We start from the raw sequence: 15,620 nt of genomic DNA, 5'->3' as shown, positions 1-15,620 counted from the left end.
TTAACATATAGACAATTTCTTGTCAAGATGAATATTTTCTAACGCCAGAGGATACCCCTTTGATCTGTATATGTTTAGTATTTGGTTTAGTATTTAGTATATAACAGATCAATAACAGAGCGGTATTGCTTAGAAAATGGATTCAATATATAATCGATCGAAGTAATGGGTCTTCCTTTGTGGTGATAAATTGCCTACATAACTCAGTGGTTAGAGTATTGCTTTCATACGGCGGGAGTCATTGGTTCAAATCCAATAGTAGGTAAGTAGGTAGAAAAATTACTAGATAGCATTGGACTTACATCGCTTTGCTATCTAATAACTTTTTCTACCCCTCTTCCCTTTTTCTTTGTATCAACTATAAATCATTGGATTGTCTTCAATTGGATGGGGGAATACAATTGACAGCCTCGATTCGTATCCTAGCTCGTCTAAGAGCGAGCTTCGCTTCAACCAAATCTTTTGTACACTCAGCTTTATTCAAGTTAGCTTCGGCTATTTCCAGTGCCTTTTGAGCTTCTTCCGGATCAATATCACTACCCAGTTCTGCATCATTTCCTAAAATGATGGTCTCCTTATTAACTATTCTCGCAAAACCACTCCATAGAACCGCGGTTAACCATTGGTTGTTAAGGAGGCATATTCTCAAAGGACCCATATCTACTGTTGTATTAATGGGGGCCTGGTTTGGTAATACGCCAATTTGGCCACTATTAGTGGATAAAACGATTTCTTTCACTTCACAATCCCAAATAATTTGCTTAGGAGTCAATACATAAAGATTTAATTTCATTTCTTCGATTTGTTCTCCTCTTCTAAGGTTATAGCTTTCGTGCTAGCTTCATCGATGTTACCCACCAAATAAAAAGCCTGTTCAGGTAGGCCGTCTAATTCTCCAGAAAGGATTCCCAAATAGTTTCCGCAAGAGCAACATACTTTCCTGGAGAACCAGTGAAAACTTCTGCCACAAAGAACGGCTGTGATAAGAAACGCTCATTTTTTTCTTGCTCTTGCTACAGTTAAACGATCCTCTTCCGATAATTCATCCAAGCCAAGAATTGCGATAATGTCCAGAAGTTCTTTGTAACGTTGTAAAGTTTCCTTAACTCTTTGCGCAGTTTCATAATGTTCGTTGCCAACTGAAAGTGCGTTATATCGACTAGAGGGGGGTGAATAGGCGATTTTTATGAAAGTCTTCAAAACATGGAAGCTCCGAAGACAAACGATAGAAATAGACCTATTACCACGCAGCGGAAGGTAGACTACACTAGGCAAACCATAGTCAAGTATTCAATGAAGTGAAAGCACAATGACCTATAGCAGCTAGGTAGTTAGGATCAGGTAGGAAGATATTATGAAGCCAAACAGAACACGCAGTCACTCAGTGAAGACAAAAGATAGTGCAATCATACAATGACTTCACAAGGACCAACAGTAAGTAAAGGGAAAGGAAGGATGAAACCAGTGACTCGTTGAAGACAATGATTTGTTAGACCAGTTCCAGTTGCTGTGACAACTGTACGTCTGGTTAGGGCGGCTAGGTATTTAAACCTGAGGACACACAGTCCCGGACACCCAGTCCTGAACACGCAGCTCAGGACACCCAGTCCTCACCGTATTCCCCTTGAGCTAAGGTCACACAGACCTCGCCCAATCACTCTGGTAAGTCTTCAAGGTAGACTCCCAAACCTTCACAGACTTCGTTCACCGGCGATCCACAATGACTCTTGGATGCTCAGAACGCGACGCCTAACCGGCTGGAGGATTCACAGTCCTCAAGTGTAATAAGTCTTCAGATCACACAGACAGGAAGACTTAAGTGATGCCTAACACTCTTTGGCTCTGGGTGGTTAGGGCTTTATCCTCGCAAGGAATTCTCTCTCAAAGGCTTCGAGGTGGGTTGCTCTCAAACGACAAAAGCCGTACTCTAACTCTGAGCAGCCAACCGTTTATGGTTGTAGGGGGTGGGCTATTTATAGCCACTAGGCAACCCGACCTGATTTGTCCGAAATGACCCTGGGTCACTAAGGAACTGACACGTGTTCCAACGGTCAGATTTCAAACACACACGGCAACTTTACTTGGGCTACAAGCAAAGCTGACTTGTCCGACTCTGGACAAGATTCGCTCTCATAGTCTTCACTCGAAGACATAGGTTTTGGTTAAGCATCACTTCAGTCATTCTGACTGGTTCTCTTGGACCCCACTTAACAGTACGGTGGTTCCTATGACTCAATAAAGAAGAAAAAGAACTACGAAAGATCTAAGTCTTCGAGCTCCATAGGCTTCATGCGATGTCTTCTCTTGTCATAGTCTTCAATGTGAATATCTTCACATACCACCTTTGACATCAATGTGTTCATACATTTTTAGGGGTCATCTCTGGTAGGAAAACCGAATCAATGAGGGACTTCTACCTGTGTTATCCTGCAATTCTCACAAACACATTAGTCCCTCAACTAGGTTTGTCATCAATACTCCAAAACCAACTAGGGGTGGGACTAGATGCACTTACAATCTCCCCCTTTTTGGTGATTGATGACAAACCAGTTGAAGTTTTCAACGGGGAATATAATGTGAAATTGTAAAGGATAAGGAATTGTCTTCATAAGTTGCAAGGGCTCCCCCTGAAGATGTGCATATGAGTAATTTGCTTTTGGAATGCAAATGCACATGGCAGGTTGTACTTGTGGAGATCCTCTTCAACTTATGATGACAATTCATTATGCATGTGAAGGTATGTGAAGATAATGACATGCATAATGGAAAATGGACGTCTGCAAAATGATCTAAGTGCGGAATTTATCGTCGCACATGCAGAATTTATCATCGCATCACAAAGTAGCAAATAAGTAGCAGACGACCATCGAGTTTAAGTGTTACAACTCAAAGAACCAAATGTATCAAAACGAGAGTTGTAAACACTAGGCAAAATATAAAGCAACCGCCCATATGGACCCGCTTGAAGACTATCGAACTCATATGCTTCTCCCCCTTTTGTCAGTAAGGACCAAAAAGGTTTGAAGACATAGAGCATCTACTCGTTCCCATGAAGAGTAGGTGAAGCAGCAGGGTCGTCGGTGGTGTTCGGCGGTGCAGAAGAACTTGGAGCAGTGTCGAAGCGTGCTGAAGGAGGGGGCGGTGAAGTAGCATCGTCTTCGTCCTCGATCACTCGGGCATTCACAGTTGCCGCAGAGGAAGAGAACTCAGAGTCTTCAAGAGATGGAGTTCGTCGCAGCACTGCCCTTCGGGGAGGTGTGGAGTCAAACTTGAAGCGTTCAGAGAAGCCATCCTCTTGAAGATCATCTTCAGAGCACATAAGCGTCAGCCCTTTCCATGTGCGTCGAGAGGTTTCATGGGCAACAAAGGCATTCTTGGTGGCAAGATTGCGAATGCGGTTAACATCCACCAAGAGGCTTTGCATTTGGCGCTTCAGCCAGTCATGATGCCTATCCTGTTTCTGATGAAGAGCCACCAGAAGCTCTCGGTCATTGAGAACACGAGATCGCTTCTTGGGTCGTTGGGCAATAGTGCTTTCGGTGGCTTCAGTAAGGGCACGATGAGGTGCACGTGTAGTTCCAGCCAGAGGATAAACACGAGTGACTGCTTCAACTCCTTCAATGTTCTGAGAGAAACTTTGATGCTCCGCATTCTGAAGACTAAGAGGCTCCTTGGCAGGCTCAGGATAAATGGCTTCAACGGACATATCCACATCAGGCAGAAAGATCCGATGATTGCGAGCAGATGGCTGATATGAGATAGCGGAGTGGAGTTTAATCAGCCGCATTATCCATGGAGCATAGAACTTCAAGCCAAAAAGATCAGAGCCTGATGCAGCAAGTTGGCAGATGAAGAAGTCTTGTGCATTGAAGCATTTGCCATGAAGAATATAGAAGACCAAAGTCTTCATTGCACCTTCCAGCTTGGCATGTGGAGAATGCCCTTTGATGGGCCAGAGAGTTCGCCTTATGATGTGATAGATAGTCCTTGGCAGATACTCAAGGTCTTCAACAAAGAACTCCTTAGGATATGCAGCATCTTGTGGCAAGGGCTTCATCATACTGAGCATCTGACTCACGTTCGGTTCAGGCTTCTGAAAGATGTTCTCCATAGCTTCACTGTGAAGCTGGCAGCCAGGTTCATAGAGATCTCCAGGAGTGGGCAGACCAGTGAGCTCAATGATATCAAAGGCTTTGGCTTCGTGATGAACATTTCCTGTCATCCACTCCAGGACCCAAGTCTTCGGATCTCTGTTGTAGCCACGTATGTGAAGTGTGGCATAAAATTGGAGCAGCAACTCTTCGTTCCAGTGCTCTTGGTCGGTGACAAAAGGCAACAGTCCAACCTCTTTGAAGCAATCCAGAGCTTCTTCCAGACAGGGCAGACCAGCTATTGCTTCGGTGTCAAGACGCTTATGTGGGAAGATGCAACCTTGATTGTACAGAATGCAGGAGTAATAGCTTCGCTGTGGATAGCTCCAGAACCGATCAGGAGATATTCGTTCCCTTGAGTAGGGGTTCTTGGAGCTGTTGAAGAAAGTGTTGTCTGCTTTGAAGCTGTTGACATTGAAGGATCCATGTGCTGATGCAGGACCTGGAAACCTGGGCAACCTTGGAATTGGCTTCTGTACCTGAGGCATGTGCTCAACACGATAGTCAAACTGAGGACCAGCGGCAGGCGCAGGAACAGGAGCAGTAGCATCATTTGCTTCACTGACTTCTGGCTCATTGGTTGGTGCAGGCTCCACATTTGCTTCAGCCATGACAACGTCATTGGCTTCATTTGTTTTGGTGGTGGCAGCCTCAAGATTCTCAACCTCCACTTGATGAGCTGGAGGGTCGGTCACAGTCACGTTCTCCTCGAGAACAGCTTCTTGGTGAGACGGGGGTGTAGCAACTCTTGGGGTTTCTTCTTCATCGGCTGATGCAGCCGGAACATCTTCAACCAGTTTGGCTTCGGATTCAGTCACAGTAGGAGTGGCATCTGGAAACACTTGACGTGCAATAGATTGGTGAGGCACTTCTCCTTCTGGAATGCTGGAAGTAGGGACTTGAGACCTTGATCCTTTGCGAAGCCTGCGGAATGCTGGCGACGCCTTTGGAGATGGCGTTGGCTGGACCTCAAAGTCATCTTCTTCTTCTTGTCGGGGTGGTGTGACTTGTGGTTGCTGTGGGTGATCAGCCCATGTTGTATCCTGAGCGATTGGCGTCAAGGGACGACCAATGCTGATGAGTTTGGTGTGCGTAAGCACACGTGATGATACCTGTTGGTACTCGATCTGAGGAAGGACTACATTATCTTCCACATTCTCCTGGTGACCAATGTCTTCAGCAGCGGTGGGATCAGCTGCTGGAATGTCTTCAGCTTCATAAGCCTCTGTGGAAGCAGGCTCATGGACAGTCAGTTGGCGCTCTTGACATTCAGCGTCAGGGCGAACCATGGAGATAGGTTCAACAATTAAGGGCTCTTTGGGAGCAGCCCGTTCCTTCTTGGTTTTCCGCTTCTTCTTGGAGGGAGCAGCATCAGAGGCTTCAGCATATTAGGCTTCAGCATATTTCCTCTTTCTAGCTTCAGCCTTAGCAGTCCTCGTCTTCTTTAGTTCTGAAGCGGTAGACCTGGCTTTTGGCTTCAAGCCAGTCATCCCAGTTGGGAAGACAATGGGATCTGCTTCCTGCCTTAGTGCATTGGGTTCGGCCACATTGGGCTTCTTCTTCTTCGTAGCAGCCATCCTGGGATCAATGCCCGGACGCCCAAGGGCCTTGCGCTTCTCAGCCTCGTTGTAGCCTTGCACACACTTGCCAGCCAGGCTCTTCATGCGCTCACGAGAACCCTGAGCTTCTGCATGTTTCTTGAGAAAGGCTTCTTTGAGCTCGTGCAGCATAATCTTGAAGTTCTTCACCTCTTGCACGCTGAGCATGGCCATATGCTTCTTGAACTGAGTTTTCTCAAAGTCAATCTTCTGCTTCAGTTCAACAATGCGCTGGGCGATAACTAACTCTGAAGTAATGGCGCCATGGAAGGCTACACTGAGGCCAATTGGAAGTTGCAGATCTTCGAAGCTGAGGTTGGGCGTGTCAAACCACTCATCAATGAAGTTGTTGATGATTGCCACGTCAAAGAGAGGCAGATCATTGAAGATTTCTGCTTCTTCTTTGCTCTTGATCAGTTGCTCAAGAGCATCATCTGCCAGATCTTCATCACTGAACAGATCAATGGCATCATTGCGCAGAATGGCAGCAGCAGTCAGTTCTTGGGTGGTGTGTGGCAGAGGCATCTTGACTCTATGGGGCTTGGAGATGCGTGACAGATCTTCAGACTGCACACTGTCTTCAAGAGGTGCAGTAGCCAGTGGCTTCGCCCGTGAAATTTTCGGTGGAGCAGCTGATCTTGAAGCCTTAGCCTTCTTTGGCTTTGGAGTAGGGGCTGGGGCTTCATCAGTGTCAGCATCATCATCAGAATGATCCACTTTGGCACCTAGAACAGAAATGTGAGTAATGAGGCCATCCAGGTTGTAGAACGGACCGATGACATTGGGTTCTGCATCACGTGTGCCGTCAGTACGGGGAGCAGAGGGACCAGGGTTGAAGTCTAGTCCCAAAGACTTCTTGTTCTGCTTCGCTGAGTTCTTGGCAAACTGGAAGTTGCGCTTGAACAGATTGTCGTCATGACACCATAGTAGTGACGATGGGTGTGCATCTGCAGGCTGTAGTCCACGGACCATGCAGGGATAGAAGCCTTGTTCAACGGCTTCAGCTCTGGACCTGGGTTGAAGATTTTTGTATAGGATGTCTCCCCAAGGTCGCTTGATGGCATTTTTCTCAGCATATTCCTGGGTCACAAACCGGTATTTGAACCATTGTTCTGCCCAATATCTTCGAATCCATTGGATTCGGGTCTTGCGCTGATTGTAATCCTCTTCAGGATCTGTCTTGTAAAGCTCTGAGAGGTCATCAGGTAAATCTCTTGATGTTCCCCCACGACGCTGTCTGCCTCCCTTCCTTGCAGATATCTCTGTAGCCATGAACTTTAAACTGAATGGCTTCAACACGTTCAAAGGCTTCAGAGGCTTTCGCTTGCTGGACAAACAGGAACTGGCTTCGGGAGAATTTATATGATGCTGTAAGAATTCTGCAAATGAATGCAGTCTATGAGAACCAAGGGATTCTCCCACGGACATGTACCTGTGACAGCATTAAGGTGCGAGGGAAGGGGAAGAGGTCATATGCATTCTCAGAAGATTTTGAAGATAAATCAGTTTAGAAGACATTGACCTCATCGTGCGAAGACATTCACTCATAGATAAGGAGTTGGTTCCAGATTTGTACGAATCCAGAGATCAGTACAAGTGAGGAATCTAACTACTTTGTGAAGCATAAGTGAACATACTAGGCATAATATGAGATGTAGTATGAAGTGGATCCAACATGTGTGAACAGAAACTACTTGTGGTAGAAAGTGACGAATCTGTAGAATCAAAAGGGGCCGTAAAAAGGAAGTTTTATTTACCACACAAGGAACTGCTAGACGGAGTAGAAGAGGAGGCCGAGCAGTTCGATCGTCCGTGCCCTAACTTGGCGACGGAGGACACCTACGGCGACGGCGGAGAAGACGATGTCCGCGGTCGGCGTGAAGACGGCGTCGGAGAGGTTGTGGCAGCTAAGCGCTTCGTCGCCGGCGTCATCGAGGGCTAGCGGTGGCGCTAGGGTTCGTGCGAGAGTGGAAGAAGAGATAATGACTGTGGTGTGGCGTGTATTTATAGGGACAGGGGCGGCTCAGTGTTATTACACAGGTGCCCCTGGCAATTCACATCTGAGGAACACGTGGCCATCATGCAGCATATCGGAGGTTGTTCCACGTCCCACGCACGCCTGGATTGTCGGGTGGTCGTTCCCACTTCTCCGGGTTTCAGGTGAAGGAATTAGCATTGAAAGCGGACTTAATGTTTGTCTCTGTATCTTCTGCTGACAAGGACGCAGAGAAGACATTTGACAGTTTCAAGAGAATGCATATGATTTGGAGAGATAGAGTTTGAGATAGAAAGCATAGAGAGGTTAGGGTCCGATCACATTCACTTAGTTCAAAAGATTCAACAAGAAGACATAGCTATAAGTGAATGTTGTAGAGGACAGAACACTAGTATATATATATAATCAACATAGTGAAGATAATCATGAAGACATGTTGAGATTGAAGCCAAACCAAATGTGAAGACATAGCAAATGTAACGCCATGAGTGAAACACTTCAAACAAAACATTTGGTGGTGGTGTTACCCACCGTATAGGAAGTGTTAGACCCAGACACGGCGCACAATTATCGTGGCGCTCCGAGGTCAAATTCCTCATTAATGTATTCACACTTAGAATGCATGTCTTCATTGATTGAAGATATACTTTGCTTCGTGTGTTGCACATCTAAGTCATCAATATGCATAAGTGTTAGGATGTGTGCCTGATCACAGGACATTTGAGGATTCCAAGATATTTAGCTCACACCGTAACTTGCAAAATCTCTTCTCATCCAAGGGCTTGGTGAAGATATCTGCCAATTTCTCTTCAGTGTTGACGTGTATGATATCAATATCTTCCTTCACAACATGATCTCTGAGAAAGTGATGATGAATCTCAATGTGCTTTGTCTTCGAGTGCTGAACTGGGTTGTTGGCAATCTTGATGGCGCTTTCGTTGTCGCAGTAGAGTGGCACTTGCTTCAGATGAATGCCATAGTCTTTGAGTGTTTGCTTCATCCACAGAAGCTGAGCGCAGCAAGATCCAGCAGCAATGTATTCAGATTCAGGAGTGGAGAGAGATACACAGTTCTGCTTCTTTGAAGACCAACATACAAGTGATCGTCCCAGAAAATGACATGTGCCTGATGTAGACTTGTGATCCACCTTGTCACCAGCATAATCAGCATCTGAGAATCCAACTAGATCAAACTCTGAGCCCTTTGGATACCATAATCCTAGAGTTGGGGTGTAAGCCAAATATCGAAGAATTCGCTTCACAGCTAAGTGATGCGATTCCTTTGGTGCCGCTTGGAATCGAGCACACATGCAAACACTAAGCATAATATCTGGCCTAGATGCACATAGATAAAGTAAAGAACCAATCATGGAGCGGTATACCTTTTGATCGAACTCTTTACCATTATCGTCGGGACCCGGATGATGTTTGGCTGGCATTGGCATTGTGAAGCCTTTGCAGTCTTGCATACCGAACTTCTTCAGGCAGTCTTTGAGATACTTCTCTTGAGATATAAAGATGTCGTTGCGTTGCTATCGTATAAAAAGACCAAGGAAGAACTTCAGCTCTCCCATCATGGACATCTGGTATTGCTCTTGCATCATATATCCAAACTCTTCACTGTATTTCTGATTGGTGCAGCCGAAGATAATGTCATCCACATATATTTGGCACACAAACAGTTCACCATCATATGTCTTCGTGAAGAGAGTGGGGTCGAGGGAACCAGGTGTGAAGCCTTTGCTCTTAAGGAAGTATTTGAGTGTGTCATACCAAGCCCGAGGGGCTTGTTTGAGGCCATACAGTGCCTTGTTGAGCTTGTATACCATGTCAGGATGCTTCGGATCTTCAAAGCCAGGCGGTTGTGCAACATACACTTCTTCTTTGCAAGGGTGTGGAGGTTCCTCATGCCAGCATGCCCTAGCCTCCGATGCCAGTGCCAGCTGAAGCTTTTGCCAGAAGACATACGGCAAGCTGTGGTCCTGCTGAGAAATCTACCACGTACAAATCATCTTTCCTATACCCTTCAAACACTAGAGACTTGTCAGATTCCATTAGAACAAGGCAACGATATTTTCCAAACATCACGATCATATTTAAATCGCAAAGCATTAAGACAGACATTAAGTTGAAACCAAGGGATTCAACAAGCATGACTTTATCCATGTGTTGATCCTTTGAGATTGCAACTCTACCTAGACCAAATACCTTACTTTTACCAGTGTCAGCAAATGTGATGTGACTCTTGTCGGATGGACGTAAGGTTGAGTCCATAAGAAGGCTTCTCTTGCCAGTCATGTGATTGGTACACCCACTATCAATAATCCATTCTGAAGCTGCTGGTGTCGTACCCTACAGTGCAGTTAGGGGGATAGGCTTCACGAAGAGAATTGTGAAGCAAAAACATTTGACGAACCAGTGGGTTATGAAAGCTTAGATCGAGATTTGGACTGATAGGGCGAGTAGCAAATGATTCAGGAACAAAGTACATAATAAGACCATTCGGGCATTTGATCTTGCACCCTACAAGATGTTTAAGGTCCCCAGCAATAGCGTCAGACGATTTTGGTTTTCTGCTGGAGACCCTTCCCTGCAAAAGAGAGTTAAGCTTTCTTAGCCACCCACATCTTCAAGGGTGGCTTAGAAGCAATAAGTCTAAGTGCAGCATCTGAGAACTTTGGCTTTGGAGCCCTAGCAAAAAGTCTTGCAGGAGGACAATAGTACTCATAAGAATAAGCAGAATAGTTCTTGGTCTTATGAACATGGCGGTTTGATGAACCGCGCTCATATTCATAGGCCTGAGTATGGCTTCCCTGCAAAACATTTGCGTTAGTGCGACTCAGGTGAGTCCTCTGTCTGTATGAAGCCTTTGGACCGTATGAAGCCTGTGGTCTGGGGTTTATCTTCTTCACCTGTGGTGTCATGATGACATTCACAGGAAGATTCTCCAAACACCTTTTCGGCACCCAGATCTTCTTCATAGGCGGTCCATTCCTGCAGTTAGTACCAATATACCTGGCAAACACTTCACCATTCTGATTCTTAAACAGTTTATAGTTCGCATCAAAGGATTCATCAATAACGATGGGATTAGCACAAGTGAAGCCAGATAGGGTGGATGGATCCGCTGAAGAGGGTTCCTTTGCAGCAACCCATGTGGTTTTGGGGTACTGCTCAGGTTTCCAGTAAGAGCCATCAACATTCATTTTCCTTTCGAACCCAACACCCTCTTTCCTAGGGTTTCGGTTCAGGATCTGCCTTTTGAGGACATCACATAGTGTCTGATGCCCTTTGAGACTTTTGTACATCCCTGTTTCAAGCAGTGTCTTCAACCTAGCATTCTCATCAGCAATAGCAGTGGTATCCTCAGCGGAGGGGTTAGTTACCACATCAACAGTTGAAGATATTGCAATAGTAGCAGCAGTAGAACATTCAGCAACAGAGGTAGCGTTATCACGCTCAATGCATTTAAGACATGGTGGTTCAAATCCTTCCTGAGCGGAACTGATCTGTTTGGCGCGAAGTGACTCGTTTTCCTTTTGAAGATCTTCATGAGCCGCTCTCAATTTCTCAAGATCTTGCTTCCTTTGAAGATAATCATAGGAAAGCCTTTCATGAGTTGTTGAGAGCGTTTCATGACGACTTTCAAGTTCCTCATACTTAACATGAAGATTTTTTATGTCTTCAATTAAGGAATGAGATCGAGTCATTTCAGCGTCTAGCAGATCATCGCTTTTGTCTAATAGTTTTTGAATATGTTCCACAGCTTTCTGTTGTTCAGTTGCAATTTTAGCAAGTGTTTTGTAGCTGGGTTTGGAATCACAATCAGAGTCATCTTCACTAGATGTTTGATAGTGAGTAGTGCGTGTGTTTACCTTGGCACCGCGTGCCATGAAGCAGTAGGTAGGAGCGGAGTAGTCCTTGTCATTTGCATCGGTGTCGGTGATGAAGTCGTTGTCTTCAGTGTTGAAGATGGACTTGGCAACGTATGTTGTAGCTAGACTCGCAACGCCAGAATCAGACTCCTCCTCAGACTCCACCTCCACCTCCTCAGAAGCAGACTCCTCCTCTGAATCCATTTCCTTGCCAACAAACGCACGTGCCTTGCCAGATGAGCTCTTCTTGTGTGATGAAGACTTGGAGGAAGACTTGGAAGAAGACTTTGAGTATTTCTTCTTCTTCTTGTCGTCAGAGTCATACTCCTTGCTCTTCTTCTTCTTCTTGTTCTCATTGTCCCACTGCAGACACTCAGAGATGTAGTGGCCAGGTTTCTTGCACTTGTGGCATGATCTTTCTTGTAGTCATAAGCAGAAGCTTCATCATTCCTTGAGCTTGATCGTGAAGACTTTCTGAAGCCTTTCTTCTTGGTGAATTTTTGGAACTTCTTCACAAGCATAGCAAGCTCCTTTCCAATGTCTTGAGGATCATCGGAACTGCTGTCGGATTCTTCTTTAGATGTGGAGACAGCTTTTGCCTTCAAGGCACGAGTTCGCCCATAGTTGGGACCGTAGATGTCTCTTTTCTCAGAAAGCTAAAACTTGTGTGTGTTGAGCCTCTCAAGTATGTCAGACGGATCGAGTGTCTTGAAGTCAGGACGTTCTTGAATCATCATGGCTAGGGTGTCAAACGAGCTGTCAAGTGATCTCAGGAGTGTCTTGACGACTTCATGCTTGGTGATCTCAGTGGCGCCGAGAGCTTGAAGCTCATTTGTGATATCAGTGAGTCGATCAAATGTGAGCTGGACATTCTCATTGTCATTTCTCTTGAAGCGGTTGAAGAGGTTGCGAAGGACGTTGATTCTCTGATCTCTCTGGGTTGAGACGCCTTCATTGACCTTGGAGAGCCAGTCCCATACTAGCTTAGATGTTTCCAAAGCACTTACACGGCCATACTGTCCTTTGGTCAGATGACCACAGATGATGTTCTTGGCAGTGGAGTCCAGTTGAACGAACTTCTTGACATCAGCAGCGGCGACACCTTCACCAGCCTTAGGAACACCATTCTTGATGACATACCATAGGTCGACATCAATGGCTTCAAGATGCATGCGCATCTTATTCTTCCAGTAGGGATATTCAGTTCCATCGAAGACGGGACATGCAGCGGAGACTTTAATTATCCCTGCAGTCGACATAGCTAAAACTCCAGGTGGTTAAACCGAATCACACAGAACAAGGGAGTACCTTGCTCTAATACCAATTGAAAGTGCGTTATATCGACTAGAGGGAGGGTGAATAGGCGATTTTTATGAAAGTCTTCAAAACATGGAAGTTTCGAAGACAAACGATAGAAATAGACCTATTACCACGCAGCGGAAGGTAGACTACACTAGGCAAACCATAGTCAAGTATTCAATGAAGTGAAAGCACAATGACCTATAGTAGCTAGGTAGTTAGGATCAGGTAGGAAGATATTATGAAGCCAAACAGAACACGCAGTCACTCAGTAAAGATAGTGCAATCATACAATGACTTCACAAGGACCAACAGTAAGTAAAGGGAAAGGAAGGATGAAACCAGTGACTCATTGAAGACAATGATTTGTTAGACCAGTTCCAGTTGCTGTGACAACTGTACGTCTGGTTAGGGCGGCTAGGTATTTAAACCTGAGGACACACAGTCCCGGACACCCAGTCCTGAACACGCAGCTCAGGACACCCAGTCCTCACCGTATTCCCCTTGAGCTAAGGTCACACAGACCTCGCCCAATCACTCTGGTAAGTCTTCAAGGTAGACTCCCAAACCTTCACAGACTTCGTTCACCGGCGATCCACAATGACTCTTGGATGCTCAGAACGCGACGCCTAACCGGCTGGAGGATTCACAGTCCTCAAGTGTAATAAGTCTTCAGATCACACAGACAGGAAGACTTAAGTGATGCCTAACACTCTTTGGCTCTGGGTGGTTAGGGCTTTATCCTCGCAAGGAATTCTCTCTCAAAGGCTTCGAGGTGGGTTGCTCTCAAACGACAAAAGCCGTACTCTAACTCTGAGCAGCCAACCGTTTATGGTTGTAGGGGGTGGGCTATTTATAGCCACTAGGCAACCCGACCTGATTTGTCCGAAATGACCCTGGGTCACTAAGGAACTGACACGTGTTCCAACGGTCAGATTTCAAACACACACGGCAACTTTACTTGGGCTACAAGCAAAGCTGACTTGTCCGACTCTGGACAAGATTCGCTCTCATAGTCTTCACTCGAAGACATAGGTTTTGGTTAAGCATCACTTCAGTCATTCTGACTGGTTCTCTTGGACCCCACTTAACAGTACGGTGGTTCCTATGACTCAACAAAGAAGAAAAAGAACTATGAAAGATCTAAGTCTTCGAGCTCCATAGGCTTCATGCGATGTCTTCTCTTGTCATAGTCTTCAATGTGAATATCTTCACATACCACCTTTGACATCAATGTCTTCATACATTTTTAGGGGTCATCTCTGGTAGGAAAACCGAATCAATGAGGGACTTCTACCTGTGTTATCCTGCAATTCTCACAAACACATTAGTCCCTCAACTAGGTTTGTCATCAATACTCCAAAACCAACTAGGGGTGGGACTAGATGCACTTACACCAACGATCCGATGCTATAACATAGTCGAGGTTGAATCTAAAGGATCTACTGCTGGATAAATACCCTTGGAAGCTAATCCTCTGGAAAGTATGGTAGTAGCATCCAAATGTGCAAATGTTGTGGGAGGGGCAGGGTCGGTCAAATCGTCTGCAGGTACATAAACTGCTTGAATCGAAGTTATAGATCCCTTTTTAGTAGAAGCAATTATTTCTTGCAAAGAACCCATTTCTGTACTAAGAGTAGGTTGATAACCCACTGCGGAGGGCATTCTCCCTAATAAAGAGGATACCTCTGATCCTGCTTGAACAAAACGAAAGATATTATCGATAAATAAAAGCACGTCTTGCTTATTAACATCTCGGAAATATTCCGCCATGGTTAGGGAAGTTAAACCAACTCTCATATGAGCTCCCGGTGGTTCATTCATTTAGCCATAGACTAGAGCTACCTTTGATTCCTCAATATTTTTTTCATTAATTACTCTGGATTCCTTCATTTCCATATGAAGATCATTTCCTTCACGAGTTTGTTCCCCTACTCAACCGAATACGGATACGCCCCCATGAGCTTTAGCAATGTTATTGATTAATTCCATGATCAGTACTATTTTACCTACTCCAGCCCCCCAAATAGTCCTATTTTTCATCCACGTCGATAAGGAGCTAAAAGATCGACGACCTTAATACCTGTTTCAAAGATGGATAATTTTGTATCTAACTCGATAAAGGCAGGCACAGATCTACGAATAGGGAACGTTGCACTACTATCTACAGGACCCAAATTGTCAATAGGCTCCCCAAGAACGTTGAAAATTCGTCCGAGAGTAGCTCCACCGACCTGAACACTGAGAGGAGCTCTTGTGTCAATCACTTCCATTCCTCTCATCAACCCGTCCATATCACTCATAGCTACAACTCTAACTCGATTATTTCCTAATAATTGTTGTACCTCACAAGTCACATTAATTTGCTTATCGGCAGTGTCTCTACTCTGGACTACCAAAGCGTTATAAATATAAGGTAACTTGTCTGGGGGGAAAGTGACATCCAGCATGGGTCTAATAATTTGATCGATACGACCTGTACTTTTTTCTTCAATTGTGGAAACCCCGGGAGGAGAAGTAGTAGGATTAGTTCTCATAATTATCACATAATTAAAAAAATGAATTTGTCGAAATTTTTAATTTTTTTATTGTTGAATAATGCCAAATCAAATTAAAAAAATCCAAAAGTAAAAAAGGAAATGAATTGGTTAATTAAATAAGAGAGAAAAGGGTACCAGGACTTGATTTCGTTGCCCAAGCGA

At 45.0% G+C, this 15,620-nt stretch overlaps 1 pseudogene; it reads right to left on the bottom strand.

The window, feature by feature from the left end:
- Window positions 1–789: 789 nt before the first annotated feature.
- On the bottom strand, window positions 790–15,368 carry LOC123083803 (ATP synthase subunit beta, chloroplastic-like; annotated as a pseudogene).
- Window positions 15,369–15,620: the final 252 nt, after the last annotated feature.

Source organism: Triticum aestivum, chromosome 4A, assembly GCF_018294505.1.
Source record: "Triticum aestivum cultivar Chinese Spring chromosome 4A, IWGSC CS RefSeq v2.1, whole genome shotgun sequence".
NCBI classification, from domain to species: domain Eukaryota; kingdom Viridiplantae; phylum Streptophyta; class Magnoliopsida; order Poales; family Poaceae; genus Triticum; species Triticum aestivum.
The sequence above is the reverse complement of the archived record's forward strand: the minus strand, read 5'-3'. Positions and strand labels throughout refer to the sequence as shown.